The sequence below is a fragment of the Leptodactylus fuscus genome, unplaced genomic scaffold (assembly GCF_031893055.1).
Source record: "Leptodactylus fuscus isolate aLepFus1 unplaced genomic scaffold, aLepFus1.hap2 HAP2_SCAFFOLD_123, whole genome shotgun sequence".
Classification (NCBI taxonomy): Eukaryota; Metazoa; Chordata; class Amphibia; order Anura; family Leptodactylidae; genus Leptodactylus; species Leptodactylus fuscus.
The window spans coordinates 167,990-194,582 of record NW_027440066.1 but is presented as its reverse complement, the minus strand read 5'-3'; the positions used below and the strand labels follow the sequence as shown (position 1 = coordinate 194,582).

At 43.5% G+C, this 26,593-nt stretch overlaps 1 non-coding gene and 3 pseudogenes across 1 annotated transcript; all 4 read left to right on the top strand.

Moving 5' to 3' along the window:
- The first annotated feature begins 5,650 nt into the window (after nt 1-5,650).
- LOC142186917 (U2 spliceosomal RNA) lies at nt 5,651-5,822 on the top strand (annotated as a pseudogene).
- Nucleotides 5,823-13,412: 7,590 nt separating this feature from the next.
- LOC142186897 (U2 spliceosomal RNA) lies at nt 13,413-13,620 on the top strand (annotated as a pseudogene).
- Nucleotides 13,621-19,616: 5,996 nt separating this feature from the next.
- On the top strand, nt 19,617-19,809 carry LOC142186912 (U2 spliceosomal RNA). Its single transcript, XR_012712386.1, has one exon. It is a non-coding gene; the product is annotated as a U2 spliceosomal RNA (small nuclear RNA).
- A 5,703-nt stretch (nt 19,810-25,512) lies between these two features.
- On the top strand, nt 25,513-25,721 carry LOC142186918 (U2 spliceosomal RNA; annotated as a pseudogene).
- Nucleotides 25,722-26,593: the final 872 nt, after the last annotated feature.

The window sequence follows — 26,593 nt, the reverse complement described above, 5'->3', positions numbered from 1 at the left end:
GCTGGCGTCACAAGATAACATTTGCACATGTCACTTTGCCTTGCACAAAAGTTTTTCTTTTCTTTTTTTTCACTTTTGGTGGCAGGTAGGGAAAACCTGCACAAGCTAATTGATTTCTACTTCATTAAGGGAAAGGAAAAAAAAACAAAAAAAAAACCAAAATAGGGCTGCAGCAGCATGGTGCACACCTTGAGCGGTGCACAGTGAACACGGAAGGGCGCCAGAACAGGTGCCGAGCGCTTGCCATCGCTTCTCGGCCTTATGGCTACGACCAAGTGCAGGTCTAACTTGTCTAGTCGTACCAAGTGAGGTATTGGGGTACCCCCCCTTCGGCCTTGCAGGTGTCCCACAGGTTCTAATTTCTTGTGAATCTTGTGGGCCCTGCTTGCTGCTATTGGAGGGGGGCTTAGCCCCCAATAACGAGTCGCGATCGACTCCTGGAGGGCGGCAGCCTGACAGGAGGAAGCGTGATCGATTTGTGTCCCTAGATACAGATCGCTACTGCCAATACGATGGATCAGGAACTGGGTCCGGATAAGATCCCGGCTTTTGCCCGGGTGGCGAATACAGTACGATTCTGCGTGGCGGAAGTGCGGAGACCCTCCTTCACCATGAAGATCTTGGTGCAGACGATCCTAAAAGACGTGTTCAACGTGATGAAGCATGAAATTTTGGCGATTCAAGATTATCCGAAATCTGGCATCTACGATGTAACCTTTACAGGAGAAGGTATTCATAGATCTGTCCTCTCTAAGCTGCTTGTTGTTGCAGATGATGATCCAAGACTGGCACATATGGTTATTTTTGGACATGAGCTAGAATTGGTCAAAAACATTGTTGTAAAGATGTACTGTCCTTTAGCCAGACAACTGGAAATTACAACTTATTTAGAAAAATTTTTCCCCAAAGTGAAGTTTTTAAACCGGATCTTGAATGACGAGGGTGTCTGGACCTCTAAATGGAGGTTCCAAGTAGCCTGCAGGAGAAATATACTACACCCAGCTGGTTTTGAAATCCCCCCAGCCAGATTCAAGTTTGGGGACTTTGTGGGGGACTTTTTCTACACAGGCATGCCTCCCTATTGCCGCATTTGTAGGCACTATGGACATTACAAAGAATTTTGCCACAGTAAGTGCAGAAAATGCGGAAGTCAGGATCATGAGCAAGATGAGTGCACTATGGGCAAAAGATGTAGTTATTGCTTTTTAACCACTCATTTATATCGTGACTGTCCTGTAAGGGAAGCCGGAAAGGTGGCGGAGAACGAGGAGATCTGCAGAGGTCTTCTGAGTGACATCCCGGAACCTGGAGATCGTCCGGAGGATCAAGTGCCTGAGATTGAAGGTCCGGGTGAAGTGCGGCGTGAGGAGGTAAGGCCCTCAGGGCTCCCAGGTCATAGTGCTGCGCAGGTGACCAGATCCCAGACTGTAAGGGAGGAGATGGGTGGAGAGCAGGGCTCCAGCCGTGAATCAGACGGTATGGACACCAGCGGACCCCGAGAGCGGAAAAAAAAGAAAAAGAGGCAAAGGAGGAGAAGTGGTGAGCAGCAGGAGGGGGAAGCTTCTGAGGAGGAGACTCCGGATGAGGCTGACCCCCCTGCAAGAAAGGTTTCTGCCAAAGTGGTAGGTTCTCAGAGCGGGGACCCAGGTGGCTCCGTAAGGAAAAAAGTGGGCGTTTCATATGCAGGTGCAGTAGTTGGGGAACAGCCGGGTGTCTCCTCTGCATATGTGGAGCGAGTCCCAGCGCAACCCCCTGATGCGGTCCAAATCGTTGGTAGGGAAGCCCTCCATCCCCCTCCAGTCCTGGAGCCGGGGGGAGACGCTCCCGACGACGAACTACTCACTGTTCCGGAAACCGACCCAGCTTTACTCCCGGAAGGGAACCTTATTAACGTTGATAGCTCTAATATTTATCTTGAACCATACAGTGCCTCTGGTTTGGTGGGGGGTCTGCTGGAGAGGGGGGCGAATGTCGCCTCGCCAGGGTCCCCCGTCTCCTCTCTGAGCACGCTTGAGACAGTCCGCTCCGAGTGGAGCGAAGTGGAAATTGAGGGGGGCTCTGGGGGTGAAGAATCCCTTTGAAGCACCCTGAGGATGATACTCTACTTTGAAAAAATTCTTCTTTTATAAAAAATAATGGCTGAATTACAAGGCGCCTCTTTTAACGTGAGGAGCATCCACTCAAAGAGGCGAAGAGTGACGGTTTTAGATTTTTTATCTACTTTGTTGGCCACAGTCTTCTTTTTACAGGAGTGCTGTATACCGCACCAAGCGAACTACGAAAAATACAAGAAGGATTGGACGTATGGACCTTCTGTGTGGTCAGGTTCCAATGAACCAAGTTCAGGTGGAGTGGCGATTCTTTTTAAGGGGGATGTTTTAATTGATGATATTAATGAAATTTTACCTGGCAGAATTTTATTGGTGAAAGTACGTATTAATGGGCAAAAATGGCAGTTTTTAAATTTTTATGGTTCTACGGATAGGAAAAAGAGGATAGAAATGTTAGAAATTTTACCGTTATTTATTGATAATTCGGCTCCTTTAGTTATAGCAGGTGATTTTAATTGCATTTTAAAAGGTGAACGTAGACTCTCTAGGGCATCCTCAGTGAATTATGATAAAAGCTCGGGGCTTTTAAAAAATGTTCTTATTGATTTTAATTTACAGGATGTCTATAAAAAATGCAATCCCAACGAACCTGAGGAAGCCGGTATGACATGGGGTAATTCTAACTGCAAATCGCGCATTGATTTTATATTCTGTTCTTATTCTCTAGAGCCATTTTATTGCCAGCCTTTTAATAACGTTTTATCGGATCATAAGGTTTTATGTTTTAAAATTAAAGCTGAAGGTCCTATGAATACTGTTAAAGGTACATGGAAGTTAAACATCTCCCTTTTATCAGATCCACAGGTTTTATCTGATTTTATTGTCTTTTATAAGAGGTGCAGACGGGGAAGACCCGTGACAGGCTCCATAATCCAATGGTGGGAATCAATGAAAGTGCGGATAAAAAATTTTTTCGTACAGGTGGGGAAAAGGAAGGCAAAAGAAAAACGTGAGTTTTATAAAATTTTAAATACCCGTTTGCAGACTCTTATTAAATTCAAAAACCATGGAATCCGTGTAGATAAAGAAATATATGAGGTGAAAGCAGAAATTGCAAAGTGCCTAGAAAAAAAGGGTAAGGAAATTATTTTTAGATCCAAGGTACAGCACTTGGATGAAAACGAAACCTGTTCTAGATATTTTTTTAAAAAAATCAATAATAAACGTTCACAGATGGAGGAGTTGGAGGGCGAAACAGGGATCCAGGGTATGTTACAAAAGACATACGATTTTTATGTGGATCTTTTTAATGAAAAGCAGGTGGATTTTAATTTTTTAGAAGATACTTTAAAAGAAATTGATTTATTTTTAGACCCTATCTCCAAAACTTTTTTAAAACAGGATATTGTGGAAAGTGAGATTTTAGATACTATCCGAAGTTTTAAAAAAGGGAAAGTACCGGGCTCAGACGGCATGCCCATAGAATTTTACGTTACTTTTTATGGAATTTTAAAGGATGACCTGTTTAAATTATTCTCTGAAGTTTTTACGCAGAAAATCCTCCCGGGGTCCTGGAGGAAAGGGATAGTGTCGCTACTCTTCAAAAAAGGAAACAAGAACGAAATCAAAAATTGGCGTCCTATAACGCTCCTGAACTGTGATTATAAAATTCTTGCAAAGCTCTGTGCGAATAGGCTGAAAACGGTAATTGGAAAAGTCATACATAGTAATCAGGTATGTGGGGTCCCCGGGAGGAGTTCGTGGGATTCTTTAAATTTATTAAAAGACGTGATATGTTACACAAAAGACAGAAAAAATACACTAGCAGTTTTATCTCTCGATTTTGAAAAGGCTTATGATAGAATATCTCACTTTTACCTTTTTAAAGTTTTAGAGAGAATGGGCATGCCGAGGTTTTTTATTAATTCAATGAGAGCATTTTACCATGACTGTACAAGTAAAATTTTAGTCAATGGTTTTAAGACTCAGGGCGTGCTTTTAAAATCCGGTGTGAAACAGGGGTGTCCCTTATCCCCGTTATTATTTATTTGTGCGATCGAGCCACTTTTAAACATGTTGCGAAAAGACAAAATGGTGCGCGGAGTCCCCCTGCCAGGTGGGGGGGGTTTGGAAGCCAAAGTCCTAGGCTATATGGACGATGTGGCAATTTTATGTAGGGACACCCCTTCGCTGCAAAGGTCTTTAAGACAGACGGAATACTTCTGCCAGGCGTCAGGTTTTAAAGTCAATTTTAATAAATGCAGCGTTTTAAATATCGGAAATATGGTTTTAAATGAAGTACCTGTCCCTGAGTCGAGCCCGGTACGAATTTTAGGGGTCTACTTTGATGAAATTAATAACGGTTTTTATAGTTGGGATCTGGTGGCGCAAAAAATAAATCAAAAGATTTGTATGTGGAATTTGAGAAACTTATCATTGGAAGGAAAGGTTTTAATTATTAAGATGGTGCTTTTACCTATTTTATTGTATCTTAGTTTGGTGTTTCCTCCCCCGGAAAAGAAACTACAAAAAATTATACGTGCGGTTTTTATTTTCTTCTGGGGATCGAGAATGGAGAGACTAAGCCGTGAGGTGGTGACAAAACCCAAACTAAAGGGTGGTAAAGGAGTGCCAGATTTTAAAACTTTTCTGTATATAAAATATTTCTGCTATGTTTTTAATTCTTCCTTTAAAGATCATTATCATGCATACTTTTTACGTTATTTTACGGGGTTTTTTATGAGGAGGCACGGGTGGCGTCAGCTGGTTTTAAGTGCACCGTATGCTTTTAATCAGCCTGAACAGTACAAAATTTTAGATAAAATAGTGTCCTCTTATAATCTAGTAAGTTTTAGCGTAAATGATCTTAGGAATAGCAGGAAAGTTTTACAGGTTTTACAGTCTCGAATTTTATGTGCCCCAGTTAAAAATTTTAGAGAGGAAAAATGTTTAAAAATATGGAAAATGACAAGCGCTAATTTTATTCCTAATCGACAGAAAGACATCGCATGGAGCGCCGCCCACGGATGTCTTCCGGGCCGGGCATTCCAGCACCGTAGAGGACTTACAACATCTCCAGAATGTCCCAGGGCAGGATGCGGAGGGCAAGAGGACTCAGAACATATTTTATGGACCTGCTGCTTTGCTACAATGTTATGGACTCGCATTCTGCCCCTTTTAACCAAAATTACCTCCATTACTGGACTTTCAAAGGACATGGTTATCTACGGATGTCTGGAGTGCCCAAACAGGACAAATCGCATGATGGCCTGGAAGATTTTTAACTCAGTGAAATTTGCTTTGTGGGCGGCGCGGAACATTTTAGTGTACAAACAAGAACTTTTAACTATTGAGGATGTTCTTAGACTGTCTTTTAGCGAGATGTATAATTATTATCTTTTAGATCAAAAATATCGGCCTCTCTTATTGCGCAAATGGTTTTTAAGGGAATGGGGTGCTATCATATGATTTTATCGCCATCAGATCCTTTCTTTTAATATAACTATGTTTATTCTGTGTAAAGTTGGTGTTTATTTATTGAAAGATGTTGTAATGGAATTTTTAAATATTCAATAAAAAGATTCCCCCTCTGGGGGAAACCAACTTAAAAAAAAAAAATCTGTTCTTATCAGTTTAATATCTGATACGTCCCCTATCTGGGGACCATATATTAAATGGATTTTTAGAACAGGGAGCTGGAATCGGAGCTTGCTCTGTCCACTCCACGCATTGACCTGGTATTGCATTACTTCCAGGATCGGTGCACCCCTTTCCAATTCAGTTGAAAGAAAGAGACAGAGGACTGACCGACCAACAGAGAAGATTGCTGCACCTGGCAAGCTAGCAAAGAGAAAATTGACAGTTGGACGTGGCCTGATGCTGTGACTGACTCTACCTGAAAGGTACTTCATTAATTATTTTCTTTGATTGATTGATTGATTGATTGATTGCAAATGACATTACTGCTGCAAAGTGTCTGATTTGCTGCCATTTTATTCAATTTTAAATGCATTGAATTCTTTTAAAATTTTTGGGCATAAATTTATTTCTGAACTTGCACTTGACCGGACACTTGAATGGGTGTGGTCAAACGGTGGGAGTGGTTTATGCAGATTCGCAAAATTCGGCAAAATCCGCTGGCGTCACAAGATAACATTTGCACATGTCACTTTGCCTTGCACAAAAGTTTTTCTTTTCTTTTTTTTCACTTTTGGTGGCAGGTAGGGAAAACCTGCACAAGCTAATTGATTTCTACTTCATTAAGGGAAAGGAAAAAAAAACAAAAAAAAAACCAAAATAGGGCTGCAGCAGCATGGTGCACACCTTGAGCGGTGCACAGTGAACACGGAAGGGCGCCAGAACAGGTGCCGAGCGCTTGCCATCGCTTCTCGGCCTTCTGGCAAAGATCAAGTGATTTGTCTGCTCAGTGGCAAGTTATTTGGTCCAAACCAGTGCTACAGGTCCTCTTAGGTACCCTCCCCCTCGGCCTGGTGGGATCGTCCGGGTTCATTGCCCGGACTTCACCCACCTGCTGCTATAGGGGGGGAGGCTTAGTCCTGAGAGGAACGAGAATCGATCCCCCCAGCAGTTCTCTACTCGGCCCCTGGTCAGTAGAGGAACATTGCGAAAGACAAGCCTGCGATTTGCGGACAAGGTCTTTGTGAAACCGCCATACCAAGATGGCGGACTTAACCTACGTCCCAGAGTGGGCTAGGTTAAAGAACACGTTGAGAGTGTCCCTCAACTGTGGCGACAAGAGAAATAATGTAAAGTATGTGATCGAAGAGATTGTTGCGAAACGAATCGGAACCCAGAAGGGCTGCCTTCTTGCGGTGCAAGACTATCCCAGGCGAGGGGATTACGATGTCACTTTTGCGGATGATGTGATATACAAGGCAGCCCTCAATAGGGTTAAAAAAATACATAAAGAGTTGGCAAAGGAGAACATCATTATAAAGAAACATCTTGACGATAAAGAGTTACTAACAGTTAAAATTTATTCACCTTTTATTGCAGATCCTGAAGCTGATGCATTCGTCAAGTACTTTTTTAATGACGTAGAGCCCAGAGGGAGAATCGTCAATGAATGCGGTGTCTGGACTTGTAAGCGCAAATACATGGTGGGAATACGCAAAGACGACCACGACAGACCGGTCTTGCCCCCAGCACGCTTCAGACTCGGAACCGCGAATGGCGACCTCTTTTTTAATGGGATGCCGGACTTCTGCAGGAAGTGTGGCAAGTATGGGCACAAACCTGATAAATGCAACAGTAAGTGTAGGAACTGCGGCAGCCCCCACCACGATTTTAAAGGGTGCCCATTACCAAAAAAGTGCAATTTCTGTCAAAAGACTGACCATACCTACAGGGATTGTAAAATTCGTAGAGGCGCAGGTGATGAGGAGGAACAGTACGGAGGCTGTGAATTCGATGAGCGACCCTTCGAGGCCTCGGATCAGGAGGACAACGTATCCCTGGAGCCCACGTCAGGTGCTGAAGATCAAGATCCAGACGTAACACCGGATAAAGGTGACGAGACGGACATAGAGGCCGATGTGGGGATGGAGACTGGAGCGGACAAGGAGAGAGGGGCAGGGACGCTGGGAGAGGTCCCTGGAGGCTTTAAACCTGTGCTCTCTGCGGCAGAGAGGAGGCGACAAAAAAAGTCGCAAAAGGGTGCGGACAAGCTCGGTAGGACTGCGGGCAGGGCTGCGGGCAAGCATTCGAATGATGCGGATAAACGCCGCGACTGGGCGGACAAGCTTCTTTTGGTAGCGGAAAAGGAAAAATTAATAGGAGAGCGTCCAAAAAGGACCAAAAAGGGCGGGTCGAAAGACGAGTCGGGGGGGAAGGCTCCCGAGGAGGTGGTGGTGCCAGTGGTGGCATCCACTTCTGGAGGAGCTGGAACCCCTGATGTGTCGGAAGAGCTACCCTGCGGTCAGCCGCCTCCCGAGGAAGGCTCCCTGGTGAGCCTAGAGGAGGTGGTGGGCGTCCTGGACGTCCTCTCCGAGAATCTGGACCCTGGTGGGAGCGAGCCCGAGTTAAATGCCCAGTGGCAGTTGCCTCTTTCCCCTCTCTCCTTTAGCTCTCCCGGGAGCGAGCACTATTACCCCAACGTGATGGCCCGTGTGGGGGCCGTCTGCGGTCAGTTCTCCACGTCCCCGGACCCGAACCAGCTGTCATCGGCCCGCCCGGAGGAAGAATACGCCCCCGTCCCCGGGAGCGAAGAGCTGTGAGTACCCTGACGTGGGAAAAGATGTTAATATGAACTGTACGTTTGGATTTCTTCTTTGTCCCCTGAAATGGCCACTCGCATACAAGGGATCTCCCTGAACGTGCGTGGGATAAAGAGGAGAACCAGAAGAGTTGCTGTTTTTAATTATTTATCCTGCATCACCGCCTCAGTATACTTCCTGCAGGAGTGCGGCATCCCGCACCAGTCCAGCTACACACAATATCAGCTGGACTGGGTGCACGGACCATCAGTATGGTCCGGATCAAATGAAAACAGATCATCAGGGGTCGCCATTCTTTTAAAGGGAAATGTTTTAGTGGACTCTATTAACGAGATTTTACCAGGACGCATTTTATTAGTTAAGACTTTTATTGACGGAACCAGATGGCAGTTTTTAAACTTCTATGCTTCCCCAGACAAGAATGAACGGGCGAGGATGTTGGAGATTTTACAGCTGCATATATCTACATCGGATCCACTTATCCTCGCCGGGGATTTTAACTGTGTCCTCAGAGGTGAGCGCCGGCTGTCTGTAAGTACAAGTAGGAACTATGATAGAACTTCTGGTATTTTAAAAAACATGGTAACGGACATGAGATTGAAAGACGCTTACAAGCTATGTAATAGCAACATGCCAGAGACAGCCGGCGCCACATGGAGTAATGCCACCTGTAGCTCCCGCATTGATTTTATCTTTTGCTCTGAGGACACGCTGCCATCTAGGTGTGATGTTTTAACTAATGTTTTATCTGACCATAACGCGCTCCATTTTACTGTTGATTTTAATGTCAATAGGTTTTATGGTCATAAGTCCTGGCGTTTTAACATTTCCCTTTTAGAGGATCCACAGGTCTTGGAGGATTTTAAAAAGTTTTATGCCGCACGCAGACGGGTAAGGCACCCCAGGGCTCCCATCAGCAAATGGTGGGAGGGTTTTAAAAAACAGGTACGTGCTTTTTTTATTCGCCTGGGGAAGCGTAAAGCCGATGAGAAAAAGAAAATTTATAATGATCTGAATACCCGTCTGCAGACCCTGTACAGACTGAGAACACATGGGGTGGAGGTGGGAAATGAAATTTTAACTTTAAAAGAAGAAATACGTAAATACCTGGAGCAGAAAGGTAAGGACATAATTTATAAGGCTAAAGTAAAACACGCAGAACACAATGAAACCTGCTCCAGGTATTTTTTTAAAAAGGCGGCAAGTAAAAGAGTGATAATGGAATGTGTTAATGGGGAGACAGCTGTACAGGGTATTTTAAACCAAGTGCATGATTTTTATTCTTCCCTTTTTAGTGCCAGACCTGTGGATCGGTATTTTATGGAGGACTCACTGAAGGAGGTAACGGCTGTTTTAACCCCTGCCTCTCAGCAGTTTTTATCTCGTCCCATTACAGAGCAGGAGGTTTTAGAGACAATTAAAAGTTTTAAAGCAGGTAAAGTGCCTGGGCCGGACGGTATCCCCTGGGAGTTTTATATCCGATTTTACGATGTTTTAAAAGAGGATCTACTTCTTTTAATGTCGGATGTTTTTAATTCTAAGACGATGCCTCCGTCCTGGGGCAAGGGTGAAGTCTCCCTTATTTACAAGAAGGGAGACAGGGCAGATCTCAAAAATTGGCGGCCCATCACCCTTTTAAATACCGACTATAAAATTTTAGCTAAGTTATGCGCAAACCGTTTTAAAACTGTAATACACGAAGTTATACATCCGAACCAGGTCTGCGCGGTCCCGGGGCGGAGTGTGTGGGACACCCTGGTTTTAATCAGAGATATTATAGAACATACGAAAGAGCGGAAAAGCAAGCTGGCAATACTATCTCTTGACTTTGAAAAAGCTTTTGACAGGGTGTCCCACTTTTATTTGTTTAAAGTTTTAGAAAAGATGGGGATACCAGATGGCTTTTTATCGTCTCTTAAAATGTTTTATAAAGACTGCACCAGCCGTATTTTAGTAAATGGTTTTAAGACACGGGAAGTATTTTTAAATTCAGGGGTTAAACAGGGGTGTCCCTTGTCCCCACTGCTTTTCATATGCTCCCTCGAACCGTTTTTATGTTCCATACGCTACGATAAAGTCATCAGAGGTGTCCCCCTCCCCGGTGGAGGGGGGCTAGAAGCAAAAGCAGTGGGGTACATGGATGACGTGGCAATCTTCTGCAGGGACACCCCTTCCATACATCGTACCATTAAACAACTGGATTTTTATTGCTGTGCCTCCGGCTTCAAAGTTAATTTAAATAAAAGCAGTATTTTAAATGTCGGAGGCATGGATTTTATCGATGTTCCCGTGTCTACCTCTGACGCAGTTACCATTTTAGGTGTCTCCTTCAGTGAGTCCAATGACGGTCTTAACAGTTGGAATGCAGTGGCTGACAAGGTTAATAAAAAATTTTGTATGTGGAACCTGCGGAAGCTGACAATGGAGGGGAAGGTTTTAATTCTTAAAATGGTAATTTTACCTATTCTTTTATATTTAAGCATTGTCTTCCCTCCCCCTACAGAGCTTTTAAAGAAAATCAACAAGTCGTGTTTTACTTTCTTCTGGGGGTCTCGCGCTGAAAAGTTAAAGAGAGAGGTGGTGGTAAGGGGGAAAAAGAGGGGAGGGAAGGACTTCCCCGACATTCCCAGGTTCCTTTTTATCAAGCACTTTTGTTTTGGTTTTAACACACTTTTTAAAGACAATTTTTTATCGTATTTTACGCGCTATAACTTAGGTTTTTTTATGAAGCGTTTTAAATGGTTTGAAATAGTTTTAACCTCGCCGTACGCTTTTAAACTGCCTAGGTATTATTTAATATACGATAAAGTTATTAGTCTTTTTAACCTTCAAACGAAAAGTGTAAGTGAATTAAAAGATAGCAAAAAATTGATAAAAGCAATAAGGAAGAAGGAGATAACGTGCACAGTTAGCAATTTTAACGAACAAAAAAGTCTTACTGTGTGGCATTTTATTAACGGTCCTTTCCTTTTTAATTCTCAGAAAGACCTGGCCTGGAGCAGCGTCCATGGGTGCCTTCCATGCCGTGCTTTCCAATACCGGAGGGGCTACGCGAGGTCCGCCGCCTGTCCGAGGGGCTGCCGCGCCGACGAAAGCGTTCAACATCTGCTTTGGGATTGTTCCTTCGCTCAAGTTATCTGGAATAAAGTTGCACCATTGCTAAGGAAGGTGGCGGACCTCAGAGGACTTGACAAAGACGCTGTTCTATATGGACTTTACCGTAGCCCCTCCAGGGAGCAACACATCATGGCATGGAAGGCCATTAACTGTGTGAAGGACGCTCTCTGGAAGGCCAGGAACGTTTTAATATTTAAAAAGGACTTTTTATCTCCGGAGGACGTTTTAAGCATTGCTTTTAGCCAGCTATATTTGTATTATCTTTTAGACAAGAAAGCCAAATCACCGATTTTAAAACAATGGTTTCAGAGTGAATGGAATTCTTGTATTTAAGTCAGCCACTGCATTGCCATTTTATGGTTTTTAACTTGTTTTTAAACTCTATGTACCTGTTATATACTGTATTTTGAATCTATGTAATATGTAAAATGTTTAATAAAAATCCCCCATGTGTGGGGAAGTGATTCAAAAAAAATCTGTTCTTATCAGTGTTTGTGTGCTGCCAAGGATCTTAGCCGGAGGTGCCCCGGGTACCCTCTACTCGGCCCGGTAGGAAAAGTCAGGTTTATAGCCTGGCTGGAACTACCTGCTGCTATTGGGTTTGAGGCTTAGTCCCGGGGCAACGAGAAGCGATCACCTGGAGAATCTATTGAGACTCCTAGGGTCTGATTATTTACAGATCAAAGATCTACAATGGATCTAAGACGGAAGAAGTTCTGCCTGAGGTTCTTCCTTAAGAAAGATGCCGCTAGAGCTGATGACTGGTCGGAGATGTCGGTGGTGAGGATACTGGAGGATCGTTTGATGGTTCGGAGGGAGGATGTCCTGGCCATGCAATGGAACGCCACCAAGAGGTCTTGCGATGTCACCTTCACTTCGGAGCAACTGTGTTCGGAGGCCTTCCTCGGATGGTATGGAGGCGGGACCACTGGAGTCAGGGACCGAGTGAGCTGCTTGACTTCCTTGCACGGGGGCTGGAAATCGCTGGTCGTGTCTATGGATGACCCTTTTGTGAGTGCTGCGGACATTATGGGCTTTTTGAGACTTCATGTGCCTATGTGCAGGTTCAAGAAGGACTTATTGAACCAAGCTGGTTATTGGACTGGTAAAAGACGTTTTTCCGTATGGATTGAGGAGAAAGACATGGACTTATTTAACGGAGCAATCCAGTTTGATGGTAAGACTGGGTTTGCCTTTTGGGAGGACTTAAAGGGGAAATTCCCCAGGAAAACGGAAAAAAAAGAGACTTTGTTGCCAGATGAAGGAAATTCCATGGACAAAATAGAGACTGGGAGTGTTTTTTCAGAGTCTGTTATTTCTGATGCTTCCTTTACAGATTTAACTCCTGTCCGTGATGAGATGCAGGAACCCGGTAATAAAAAATGTAAAAAAATGATATGTATGGAACAAGAATTTAAATGTGAACTAGTAGTAGAAAAAGTGTTAGAGAAGGAGCCAATTATGTGTAATGCAGAAATGACAGTAGAAGGGAAAGATAGAATAAGGGTGGTGAAGGTGAGGGAAAAAAGAGAAGTTAGTTGTATGGAGCCTAGAGAGAAGGTATTTACAAAAAAATGGGTAGGAGAAGCAAGTAAGTTAAAGAAGGGTATGGGTAATTATGGACACTGTAGGTATGTAGTAGTTAAATCTTTCCATGAAGGTCATTACAAATTTTTTGAGAAATACATAAGTGATCGTTATGCTAGAGATGTGTTAGAAAAACGTACTTTAAATGAGGATGAAATGGATGTGTTATTTATGATGGCCCTGGAGGGAGGATGCCCTGCGCCAATATCCCCAACGTATGAAAATGGTAAATATAGGAAAAATAGAGAACTGTATGATAAAATACAAGAAATAAAAGAACTAAGGGAGAAAGAAATGGAAAAAATGGTAAAATACTGTTAAATATTGTGAAAAACTGTGAGATGTACAGATGTTTTTTGTTGTTGTTCATTTGTGTGTTGTATGTGTAGTAATATGGAAAATTGAGAAATAGTGTTTTTTCATTGTTATTTTGTTATGCTTAATAAAAAATGGCCCTTAGTGGCTAGTAAATCAAATCTGTTCTTATCAGTTTAATATCTGATACGTCCCCTATCTGGGGACCATATATTAAATGGATTTTTAGAACAGGGAGCTGGAATCGGAGCTTGCTCTGTCCACTCCACGCATTGACCTGGTATTGCATTACTTCCAGGATCGGTGCACCCCTTTCCAATTCAGTTGAAAGAAAGAGACAGAGGACTGACCGACCAACAGAGAAGATTGCTGCACCTGGCAAGCTAGCAAAGAGAAAATTGACAGTTGGACGTGGCCTGATGCTGTGACTGACTCTACCTGAAAGGTACTTCATTAATTATTTTCTTTGATTGATTGATTGATTGATTGATTGCAAATGACATTACTGCTGCAAAGTGTCTGATTTGCTGCCATTTTATTCAATTTTAAATGCATTGAATTCTTTTAAAATTTTTGGGCATAAATTTATTTCTGAACTTGCACTTGACCGGACACTTGAATGGGTGTGGTCAAACGGTGGGAGTGGTTTATGCAGATTCGCAAAATTCGGCAAAATCCGCTGGCGTCACAAGATAACATTTGCACATGTCACTTTGCCTTGCACAAAAGTTTTTCTTTTCTTTTTTTTCACTTTTGGTGGCAGGTAGGGAAAACCTGCACAAGCTAATTGATTTCTACTTCATTAAGGGAAAGGAAAAAAAAACAAAAAAAAAACCAAAATAGGGCTGCAGCAGCATGGTGCACACCTTGAGCGGTGCACAGTGAACACGGAAGGGCGCCAGAACAGGTGCCGAGCGCTTGCCATCGCTTCTCGGCCTTATGGCTACGACCAAGTGCAGGTCTAACTTGTCTAGTCGTACCAAGTGAGGTATTGGGGTACCCCCCCTTCGGCCTTGCAGGTGTCCCACAGGTTCTAATTTCTTGTGAATCTTGTGGGCCCTGCTTGCTGCTATTGGAGGGGGGCTTAGCCCCCAATAACGAGTCGCGATCGACTCCTGGAGGGCGGCAGCCTGACAGGAGGAAGCGTGATCGATTTGTGTCCCTAGATACAGATCGCTACTGCCAATACGATGGATCAGGAACTGGGTCCGGATAAGATCCCGGCTTTTGCCCGGGTGGCGAATACAGTACGATTCTGCGTGGCGGAAGTGCGGAGACCCTCCTTCACCATGAAGATCTTGGTGCAGACGATCCTAAAAGACGTGTTCAACGTGATGAAGCATGAAATTTTGGCGATTCAAGATTATCCGAAATCTGGCATCTACGATGTAACCTTTACAGGAGAAGGTATTCATAGATCTGTCCTCTCTAAGCTGCTTGTTGTTGCAGATGATGATCCAAGACTGGCACATATGGTTATTTTTGGACATGAGCTAGAATTGGTCAAAAACATTGTTGTAAAGATGTACTGTCCTTTAGCCAGACAACTGGAAATTACAACTTATTTAGAAAAATTTTTCCCCAAAGTGAAGTTTTTAAACCGGATCTTGAATGACGAGGGTGTCTGGACCTCTAAATGGAGGTTCCAAGTAGCCTGCAGGAGAAATATACTACACCCAGCTGGTTTTGAAATCCCCCCAGCCAGATTCAAGTTTGGGGACTTTGTGGGGGACTTTTTCTACACAGGCATGCCTCCCTATTGCCGCATTTGTAGGCACTATGGACATTACAAAGAATTTTGCCACAGTAAGTGCAGAAAATGCGGAAGTCAGGATCATGAGCAAGATGAGTGCACTATGGGCAAAAGATGTAGTTATTGCTTTTTAACCACTCATTTATATCGTGACTGTCCTGTAAGGGAAGCCGGAAAGGTGGCGGAGAACGAGGAGATCTGCAGAGGTCTTCTGAGTGACATCCCGGAACCTGGAGATCGTCCGGAGGATCAAGTGCCTGAGATTGAAGGTCCGGGTGAAGTGCGGCGTGAGGAGGTAAGGCCCTCAGGGCTCCCAGGTCATAGTGCTGCGCAGGTGACCAGATCCCAGACTGTAAGGGAGGAGATGGGTGGAGAGCAGGGCTCCAGCCGTGAATCAGACGGTATGGACACCAGCGGACCCCGAGAGCGGAAAAAAAAGAAAAAGAGGCAAAGGAGGAGAAGTGGTGAGCAGCAGGAGGGGGAAGCTTCTGAGGAGGAGACTCCGGATGAGGCTGACCCCCCTGCAAGAAAGGTTTCTGCCAAAGTGGTAGGTTCTCAGAGCGGGGACCCAGGTGGCTCCGTAAGGAAAAAAGTGGGCGTTTCATATGCAGGTGCAGTAGTTGGGGAACAGCCGGGTGTCTCCTCTGCATATGTGGAGCGAGTCCCAGCGCAACCCCCTGATGCGGTCCAAATCGTTGGTAGGGAAGCCCTCCATCCCCCTCCAGTCCTGGAGCCGGGGGGAGACGCTCCCGACGACGAACTACTCACTGTTCCGGAAACCGACCCAGCTTTACTCCCGGAAGGGAACCTTATTAACGTTGATAGCTCTAATATTTATCTTGAACCATACAGTGCCTCTGGTTTGGTGGGGGGTCTGCTGGAGAGGGGGGCGAATGTCGCCTCGCCAGGGTCCCCCGTCTCCTCTCTGAGCACGCTTGAGACAGTCCGCTCCGAGTGGAGCGAAGTGGAAATTGAGGGGGGCTCTGGGGGTGAAGAATCCCTTTGAAGCACCCTGAGGATGATACTCTACTTTGAAAAAATTCTTCTTTTATAAAAAATAATGGCTGAATTACAAGGCGCCTCTTTTAACGTGAGGAGCATCCACTCAAAGAGGCGAAGAGTGACGGTTTTAGATTTTTTATCTACTTTGTTGGCCACAGTCTTCTTTTTACAGGAGTGCTGTATACCGCACCAAGCGAACTACGAAAAATACAAGAAGGATTGGACGTATGGACCTTCTGTGTGGTCAGGTTCCAATGAACCAAGTTCAGGTGGAGTGGCGATTCTTTTTAAGGGGGATGTTTTAATTGATGATATTAATGAAATTTTACCTGGCAGAATTTTATTGGTGAAAGTACGTATTAATGGGCAAAAATGGCAGTTTTTAAATTTTTATGGTTCTACGGATAGGAAAAAGAGGATAGAAATGTTAGAAATTTTACCGTTATTTATTGATAATTCGGCTCCTTTAGTTATAGCAGGTGATTTTAATTGCATTTTAAAAGGTGAACGTAGACTCTCTAGGGCATCCTCAGTGAATTATGATAAAAGCTCGGGGCTTTTAAAAAATGTTCTTATTGATTTTAATTTACAGGATGTCTATAAAAAATGCAATCCCAACGAACCTGAGGAAGCCGGTATGACATGGGGTAATTCTAACTGCAAATCGCGCATTGATTTTATATTCTGTTCTTATTCTCTAGAGCCATTTTATTGCCAGCCTTTTAATAACGTTTTATCGGATCATAAGGTTTTATGTTTTAAAATTAAAGCTGAAGGTCCTATGAATACTGTTAAAGGTACATGGAAGTTAAACATCTCCCTTTTATCAGATCCACAGGTTTTATCTGATTTTATTGTCTTTTATAAGAGGTGCAGACGGGGAAGACCCGTGACAGGCTCCATAATCCAATGGTGGGAATCAATGAAAGTGCGGATAAAAAATTTTTTCGTACAGGTGGGGAAAAGGAAGGCAAAAGAAAAACGTGAGTTTTATAAAATTTTAAATACCCGTTTGCAGACTCTTATTAAATTCAAAAACCATGGAATCCGTGTAGATAAAGAAATATATGAGGTGAAAGCAGAAATTGCAAAGTGCCTAGAAAAAAAGGGTAAGGAAATTATTTTTAGATCCAAGGTACAGCACTTGGATGAAAACGAAACCTGTTCTAGATATTTTTTTAAAAAAATCAATAATAAACGTTCACAGATGGAGGAGTTGGAGGGCGAAACAGGGATCCAGGGTATGTTACAAAAGACATACGATTTTTATGTGGATCTTTTTAATGAAAAGCAGGTGGATTTTAATTTTTTAGAAGATACTTTAAAAGAAATTGATTTATTTTTAGACCCTATCTCCAAAACTTTTTTAAAACAGGATATTGTGGAAAGTGAGATTTTAGATACTATCCGAAGTTTTAAAAAAGGGAAAGTACCGGGCTCAGACGGCATGCCCATAGAATTTTACGTTACTTTTTATGGAATTTTAAAGGATGACCTGTTTAAATTATTCTCTGAAGTTTTTACGCAGAAAATCCTCCCGGGGTCCTGGAGGAAAGGGATAGTGTCGCTACTCTTCAAAAAAGGAAACAAGAACGAAATCAAAAATTGGCGTCCTATAACGCTCCTGAACTGTGATTATAAAATTCTTGCAAAGCTCTGTGCGAATAGGCTGAAAACGGTAATTGGAAAAGTCATACATAGTAATCAGGTATGTGGGGTCCCCGGGAGGAGTTCGTGGGATTCTTTAAATTTATTAAAAGACGTGATATGTTACACAAAAGACAGAAAAAATACACTAGCAGTTTTATCTCTCGATTTTGAAAAGGCTTATGATAGAATATCTCACTTTTACCTTTTTAAAGTTTTAGAGAGAATGGGCATGCCGAGGTTTTTTATTAATTCAATGAGAGCATTTTACCATGACTGTACAAGTAAAATTTTAGTCAATGGTTTTAAGACTCAGGGCGTGCTTTTAAAATCCGGTGTGAAACAGGGGTGTCCCTTATCCCCGTTATTATTTATTTGTGCGATCGAGCCACTTTTAAACATGTTGCGAAAAGACAAAATGGTGCGCGGAGTCCCCCTGCCAGGTGGGGGGGGTTTGGAAGCCAAAGTCCTAGGCTATATGGACGATGTGGCAATTTTATGTAGGGACACCCCTTCGCTGCAAAGGTCTTTAAGACAGACGGAATACTTCTGCCAGGCGTCAGGTTTTAAAGTCAATTTTAATAAATGCAGCGTTTTAAATATCGGAAATATGGTTTTAAATGAAGTACCTGTCCCTGAGTCGAGCCCGGTACGAATTTTAGGGGTCTACTTTGATGAAATTAATAACGGTTTTTATAGTTGGGATCTGGTGGCGCAAAAAATAAATCAAAAGATTTGTATGTGGAATTTGAGAAACTTATCATTGGAAGGAAAGGTTTTAATTATTAAGATGGTGCTTTTACCTATTTTATTGTATCTTAGTTTGGTGTTTCCTCCCCCGGAAAAGAAACTACAAAAAATTATACGTGCGGTTTTTATTTTCTTCTGGGGATCGAGAATGGAGAGACTAAGCCGTGAGGTGGTGACAAAACCCAAACTAAAGGGTGGTAAAGGAGTGCCAGATTTTAAAACTTTTCTGTATATAAAATATTTCTGCTATGTTTTTAATTCTTCCTTTAAAGATCATTATCATGCATACTTTTTACGTTATTTTACGGGGTTTTTTATGAGGAGGCACGGGTGGCGTCAGCTGGTTTTAAGTGCACCGTATGCTTTTAATCAGCCTGAACAGTACAAAATTTTAGATAAAATAGTGTCCTCTTATAATCTAGTAAGTTTTAGCGTAAATGATCTTAGGAATAGCAGGAAAGTTTTACAGGTTTTACAGTCTCGAATTTTATGTGCCCCAGTTAAAAATTTTAGAGAGGAAAAATGTTTAAAAATATGGAAAATGACAAGCGCTAATTTTATTCCTAATCGACAGAAAGACATCGCATGGAGCGCCGCCCACGGATGTCTTCCGGGCCGGGCATTCCAGCACCGTAGAGGACTTACAACATCTCCAGAATGTCCCAGGGCAGGATGCGGAGGGCAAGAGGACTCAGAACATATTTTATGGACCTGCTGCTTTGCTACAATGTTATGGACTCGCATTCTGCCCCTTTTAACCAAAATTACCTCCATTACTGGACTTTCAAAGGACATGGTTATCTACGGATGTCTGGAGTGCCCAAACAGGACAAATCGCATGATGGCCTGGAAGATTTTTAACTCAGTGAAATTTGCTTTGTGGGCGGCGCGGAACATTTTAGTGTACAAACAAGAACTTTTAACTATTGAGGATGTTCTTAGACTGTCTTTTAGCGAGATGTATAATTATTATCTTTTAGATCAAAAATATCGGCCTCTCTTATTGCGCAAATGGTTTTTAAGGGAATGGGGTGCTATCATATGATTTTATCGCCATCAGATCCTTTCTTTTAATATAACTATGTTTATTCTGTGTAAAGTTGGTGTTTATTTATTGAAAGATGTTGTAATGGAATTTTTAAATATTCAATAAAAAGATTCCCCCTCTGGGGGAAACCAACTTAAAAAAAAAAAAAAATCTGTTCTTATCAGTTTAATATCTGATACGTCCCCTATCTGGGGACCATATATTAAATGGATTTTTAGAACAGGGAGCTGGAATCGGAGCTTGCTCTGTCCACTCCACGCATTGACCTGGTATTGCATTACTTCCAGGATCGGTGCACCCCTTTCCAATTCAGTTGAAAGAAAGAGACAGAGGACTGACCGACCAACAGAGAAGATTGCTGCACCTGGCAAGCTAGCAAAGAGAAAATTGACAGTTGGACGTGGCCTGATGCTGTGACTGACTCTACCTGAAAGGTACTTCATTAATTATTTTCTTTGATTGATTGATTGATTGATTGATTGCAAATGACATTACTGCTGCAAAGTGTCTGATTTGCTGCCATTTTATTCAATTTTAAATGCATTGAATTCTTTTAAAATTTTTGGGCATAAATTTATTTCTGAACTTGCACTTGACCGGACACTTGAATGGGTGTGGTCAAACGGTGGGAGTGGTTTATGCAGATTCGCAAAATTCGGCAAAATCCGCTGGCGTCACAAGATAACATTTGCACATGTCACTTTGCCTTGCACAAAAGTTTTTCTTTTCTTTTTTTTCACTTTTGGTGGCAGGTAGGGAAAACCTGCACAAGCTAATTGATTTCTACTTCATTAAGGGAAAGGAAAAAAAAACAAAAAAAAAACCAAAATAGGGCTGCAGCAGCATGGTGCACACCTTGAGCGGTGCACAGTGAACACGGAAGGGCGCCAGAACAGGTGCCGAGCGCTTGCCATCGCTTCTCGGCCTTATGCCTAAGACCAAGTGTCATAGCTTGGTCTGGGTGGGAGAGCCGGTGTGATCGGGGGTCCGCCCTAGCCTTCTGGAAAGGACCGGAGCCATTTTCGTGCCAAGGGCATTTTTTCCATAGGAAACCATGACATCGGAACGCCATACCATCAGGTTCGTCTGTCAAAAAAGCATCACTGGAGAAGCAGGTTTGAAACACTTCATTGAAAAGGTACTGGAGGAATTGTTGCAGGTTGATGTTAAGCAAGTTTATTGCATCCAGCAATTTAACCACATAAAGACTTTTGACGTGTCATTTTATGAAGGTGGACTCTGCCTTAATACCTTTGAGAACACCAAAAAGTTTGCCAACCATGCTTATTTGCAAGACTTTACTGTGATCCCTCTGTTCTCTCAATTTGAAAAGGTTGTGACTGTACATATGTATAACCCATATTTGGAGAGAAAGTTGGTTAAAGCATTTCTGGGGCACTACTGCTCCTCTGTAAGGGGGGCAGTGGACCAGAAAAACTATAGAGGGGTTTACACTGGATTTTCCAAGTATTGGGTTAAATTCAAACCGGACCCAAGCGGAATTGGTGGAGTTATGCACCCTCCAGCAAACTTTACATTAGCTGGAGAGAGGGGGTTTTTGAGTTATCCCGGCCAACCACAGTATTGCCGTATTTGTCATCGTTTTGGCCACACAAAGGAATCCTGCGATGTGGGTGAGGCATGTAGGAACTGTGGGGCGACAGGTCACAGAGCTGACAAGTGCACTGAGGTGCGTAAATGCGACATATGTGGAGATACGGGACATACCTGCAGGAGGTGTCCAGAGGCCTCTGAGGAAGTCTTATTCCGGCTTGAGATGGAGGGGCGGATGGGCAGGAGTCTGGAGCGGCGAAGTTACGCCAGTGTGGTGAGCGCCCCTGCTGTTGGGGGCGCCGCTGCGGCTGTGACTGACCCGCCGGACTACGCCGAGTCAGACATACTGGGTGAGGTACAAGCGGCGGCATTGGAGGGGTTAATGGGCGCAGCTGAAGCGTGCAGCTCGGCTACGGCCGTGGCTGTAGCAGAGGCTGTGCTTGTGACCCCGCCCGGGCCAACTGTAATACCCGAGACCCCTGTATTAACCTCTGTACGGGACGCAATGGATGTTCTGGACTCTGCCTTGGAGGAGATGGTGGAGGAGGTGGTGTCCCCCAGTGTAAGCGGGGTGCGCCCCTCTGAAGTTATTGAATCCATGGAACTATCTGATGTCATTCCGCCAACCCAGGCTGCCAAACCAGCTGCAGCAGTGAGGGGGTTAAAGTCTAAACTGCCAGAAGTTTCCTCTGCTAAGAAGCAGAAAGTCGACCCAGAGCATGCTGGGAGCTCTGCTTCTGCAATACCCAAATTAGCAAAGCCTGTATTTTTGCCCATATTACCTGCTTCTCCTGCTTCTCCTGCTTCTCCTGCCGCTCCGGTGTCTCCGTTGTCCCCGGCATCATCTGTGGGGACGAGTTACCTGGAGGAGGGAGGAATTGATGAGTTAAAACGCATCACGCAGTTTCGGTCAGGTACCTGACAAGTGTGAATTCCGTGTTACCCACTAACATCTTCTTTCAATGCCAGCCTCACTCAAGATTTGCTCTCAGAACGTGAGGGTTTTTTCTGCTGCAGGGAGAAGATCTGCCATCTTGGACTTCCTGGCCACTAAAAAGTGCGACATAGTTTGCGTTCAAGAGTGCGGCCTAAACCGCATGCCGCGACGGAATGAATGGAACGGTATCGCTAAGTGGTCTTACACAAGCAGCAACAAAAATGACGGGGTGGGGGTATTATTGCAAAACCCTGATATTTGTGTTAAAAATTTTTCTGTTATTGAACCTGGCAGGTGTATCATGCTGGGGCTTTCATACCTAGGTTGGGATTTCCGCCTCATCAACACATATGCTCACACTTGTAAAAACAACAGGTTAGCATTGTTTGAGAAATTACGTTTTTATTTACAGGGTACGACTCCAGTTATCATGTGTGGTGACTATAACTGCACGTATGACAAAGTGAGTAGAGGCTGTGCCAAGCAATCAGGTACGGATATAACTGGTAACAAACTCAAATCTCTACTGAGTGAATTTAACCTGGTAGATGTTGGTGGTGTAAAAGACGCGGGTGATACATATTTCTCGGATAGCGGGAAAACCGCGTCCCGAATTGATTATTTCTTGACATCTGGTAAAACTGTAGAGTGTACAAACCTTACACAGGATCGTGTATGCTTTTCGGACCATGTCTGCATGGTCGCCACCTTTCAGGTGGGCCAAGTCCAGTATGGACGTGGGTTGTGGCGGTTAAACGCCAGATTATTGCGCAACCCCGCTGTTAAAAAAAGGTTCGCAGCCAGCTACAACGGCTGGAAACTAAAAATCAGCTCATTCCCCAACATTATTGAATGGTGGTTGTGGGTAAAGTTTAAAATTTCCTCCTTCTTTAAGAGGGAAGGACGTAAAAACGCCAAAGAACGGCGTCTCAGGTACTACTGGCAGTGCAAGAGACTGCTTTATCTTCAAAAAATAAAGGAGCTGGGCTACAATGTCCAGGCTGCCTTAAATAGAGAAAAGCAACTGGTAAACAACTGGTTTATTAACAAAGGAAAGGAAATTCAATTTAGGTCCCGGGTAAAGCATAAAGAGTTTAATGAAAAGTGTACAACCTACTTTTTCAAAAAAATGTGCAGTGGCAAGGATGTTATGGAAGGTGTGTATGGTGTGAATGGGGCTGAAGTGAATGGTGAAGGGATGTTGGGTGTGGTGCGTGATTTTTATGCTAGGTTGTTTGAAAGGAAGGTGTGTGATCTGGGGGTGGATGATGACTTTTTGGATGTGGTTGTGAATAAGGTGCCTGAGAGTGAGAGTGGTGTTTTGTTGGATGATGTGACAGTAAGTGAGATTGGGGATGTGGTGAGAAAGTTGAGTAAGAATAAGGCGCCTGGGTGTGATGGGTTGATAAATGAATTTTACGTATGGTACTGGGATATGATTGGTGCGGAAGTAGTGCGAGTGATGGTAAGCTTGTTTGAGGGACAGAGTATGCCTGCGGCAATGAAAAAAGGCACGGTGAAGCTCCTCTTTAAAAAGGGGGACAAGAAAAATGTAGCGAATTGGCGTCCTATCTCGCTGCTTAACGCAGATTATAAAATCTTCGCCAAAATATTGGGCAACAGGCTGCGGCAAGTAATCCATCACGTCATCCAGGAGGAGCAAACCTGTGCTATCCCGGGGAGAAGTATGCATGAGAATACGGTATGTATGAGAGATGTGTTGGTGGACTGTAAGGAGCGAGGGAAAGGTATGATAGTGTGCGCGCTTGATTTCGAAAAGGCGTTTGACAGAGTGGGTCACGAGTACTTGTTTAAATTGTTAGAGAGGATGGGTTTGCCTGAGAAATTTGTGCGTTTATTGTATGGGCTGTATGAAGGTGCAAGGAGTTGCGTGTTAGTGAATGGGATGGTGAGTGGTGAGTTTGTGGTGGCGTCTGGGGTGCGGCAGGGTTGTCCCCTGTCCCCCATGTTATTTGTCTGCGCCATAGAACCGCTACTGTCCATGATACGCGCTGACAAAGTAATCAAAGGCGTTTTTATTCCAGGCTCCAAGGGGTGTGCAATAAAGGTTCTAGCGTACATGGATGATGTGTGTGTGTTGTGTGAGAATATGTGTGATGTGCAGAGAGCGAAGTTGTGTGTAAGTTTATTTTGTGTGGGTACTGGTTTCAAAATTAACTGGCAAAAAAGTGAATTCAAGCCTTTTTTCTTCAATACAAACATCACTGACCCTGACATGCAAAAGGTGTCCGGGGATATCAAAATCCTTGGTATTAAATACAGTGAGGACCTTAAGGGGTTAAAGAATTGGGAGGAACTCCAGTCAAAAATTCAAAGCAAATTCAGCTTCTGGAGGCTACGGGAGCTCACATTCACAGGCAAGTTGCTTGTAATTAAAAGTATAATTCTCCCTATGATCCTGTTCGTGGCTACTGTCTTCCCACCGAATGATATGTTTCTCAAAAAGACATGCAGATTGTTGTTTATTTTTTTCTGGGGCAGTACGGTGGAGAAAGCTAGACGGGAGGTTCTATGCAAATCTAGGAGGCTGGGGGGACAAAACTTCCCAGACCTCTCTGTGTTTATTGGTTTAAACTATGTAAAATTTTTTGTACTTTCATTGCAGAAAAAGACCAAAGCTGCATGCATGGTAAGGTACTTGGCCGGTACAGTAGTAAGGCACTTAAACTGGCCTATTGATTATAAAAATTGCCCATATGCCTTTCACTGCCCTAAGCAGTACACATATGCTGCAGACTTCCTTAAAAAACACCAGTTGGAACATATCCCTATGGTTAGATTTGTGTCTGACAAAAAAAGTCTTTCAAAATTGTGTACCAACCAGGTACAGTGTCCCATACTTGGCCTAACTTCCGCAAAAGCAAAGGAAGTGTGGGATAAAATATATAAATATGACATATCAAATGCGCAGAAAGACGTAATGTGGTTATCGGCTCAAAATGTTTTGCCGGTCAGGTGCTCTCAACATAGGAGGGGCCTGGCGACTTCCGCAAACTGTCCCAGAACCGGATGTGCTGGTGAGGAGGACGTCCACCATCTTTTTTGGGGATGTCAGTATGCGAGGCAAGTATGGAAGAGTGTGAACGGTGTATGTAAGGAAATGACTGGGTTGGAATGTTTGTCGGGAGAGTTTGTGATGTATGGGTTGGTGAAACTAAGAAGCGTCAAAGCACGGGTTCTATGGATCTTTTTGTCCTGTGTAAAAGAGGTTCTGTGGAATAGCAGAAATATTTACGTGTTTAAAAAAGAGGAATTGAGCATAACTGATTGTCGTAATATGGTCTTGGAAAAGCTTTATTTTCACTATCAGGTGGACGCAAGTAAAAACCTGGATGCGGAAGGGTTCTGGAAGTTCTCCAAATGGAGAAGTCTGTTAACTTGATTTGTTTGTGTTTTCCTTTCTGTAAACTCTGTTAAAATTAAAATTGCGGAAATAACCCAAATCTGCATGATGAATGGATTGGACTGATAAAGTATTTGCCCAGTACCAATCCATATCTGAGAGATATGGAAAAAAAAAAAAAAAAAAAAAAAAAAAAAAAAAAAAAAATCTGTTCTTATCAGTTTAATATCTGATACGTCCCCTATCTGGGGACCATATATTAAATGGATTTTTAGAACAGGGAGCTGGAATCGGAGCTTGCTCTGTCCACTCCACGCATTGACCTGGTATTGCATTACTTCCAGGATCGGTGCACCCCTTTCCAATTCAGTTGAAAGAAAGAGACAGAGGACTGACCGACCAACAGAGAAGATTGCTGCACCTGGCAAGCTAGCAAAGAGAAAATTGACAGTTGGACGTGGCCTGATGCTGTGACTGACTCTACCTGAAAGGTACTTCATTAATTATTTTCTTTGATTGATTGATTGATTGATTGATTGCAAATGACATTACTGCTGCAAAGTGTCTGATTTGCTGCCATTTTATTCAATTTTAAATGCATTGAATTCTTTTAAAATTTTTGGGCATAAATTTATTTCTGAACTTGCACTTGACCGGACACTTGAATGGGTGTGGTCAAACGGTGGGAGTGGTTTATGCAGATTCGCAAAATTCGGCAAAATCCGCTGGCGTCACAAGATAACATTTGCACATGTCACTTTGCCTTGCACAAAAGTTTTTCTTTTCTTTTTTTTCACTTTTGGTGGCAGGTAGGGAAAACCTGCACAAGCTAATTGATTTCTACTTCATTAAGGGAAAGGAAAAAAAAACAAAAAAAAAACCAAAATAGGGCTGCAGCAGCATGGTGCACACCTTGAGCGGTGCACAGTGAACACGGAAGGGCGCCAGAACAGGTGCCGAGCGCTTGCCATCGCTTCTCGGCCTTATGGCTAAGACCAAGTGTAGCATACTAACTGTTTAGTGTCTGTGTGCTGCCAAGAGTCTTAGCCGGAGGTGCCCCGGGTACCCTCTACTCGGCCTTGTGTGGAAACCCAGGTTTATAGCCTGGGTGGAAGCACATGCTGCTATAGGGTTTGAGGCCTAGTCCCGGGGCAACGAGAAGCGATCACTGGAGCCTCTACTGAGGTTTGCAGGCCGGTTGTTGCGCTTGTCGGTTATCATGGACCTGAAAC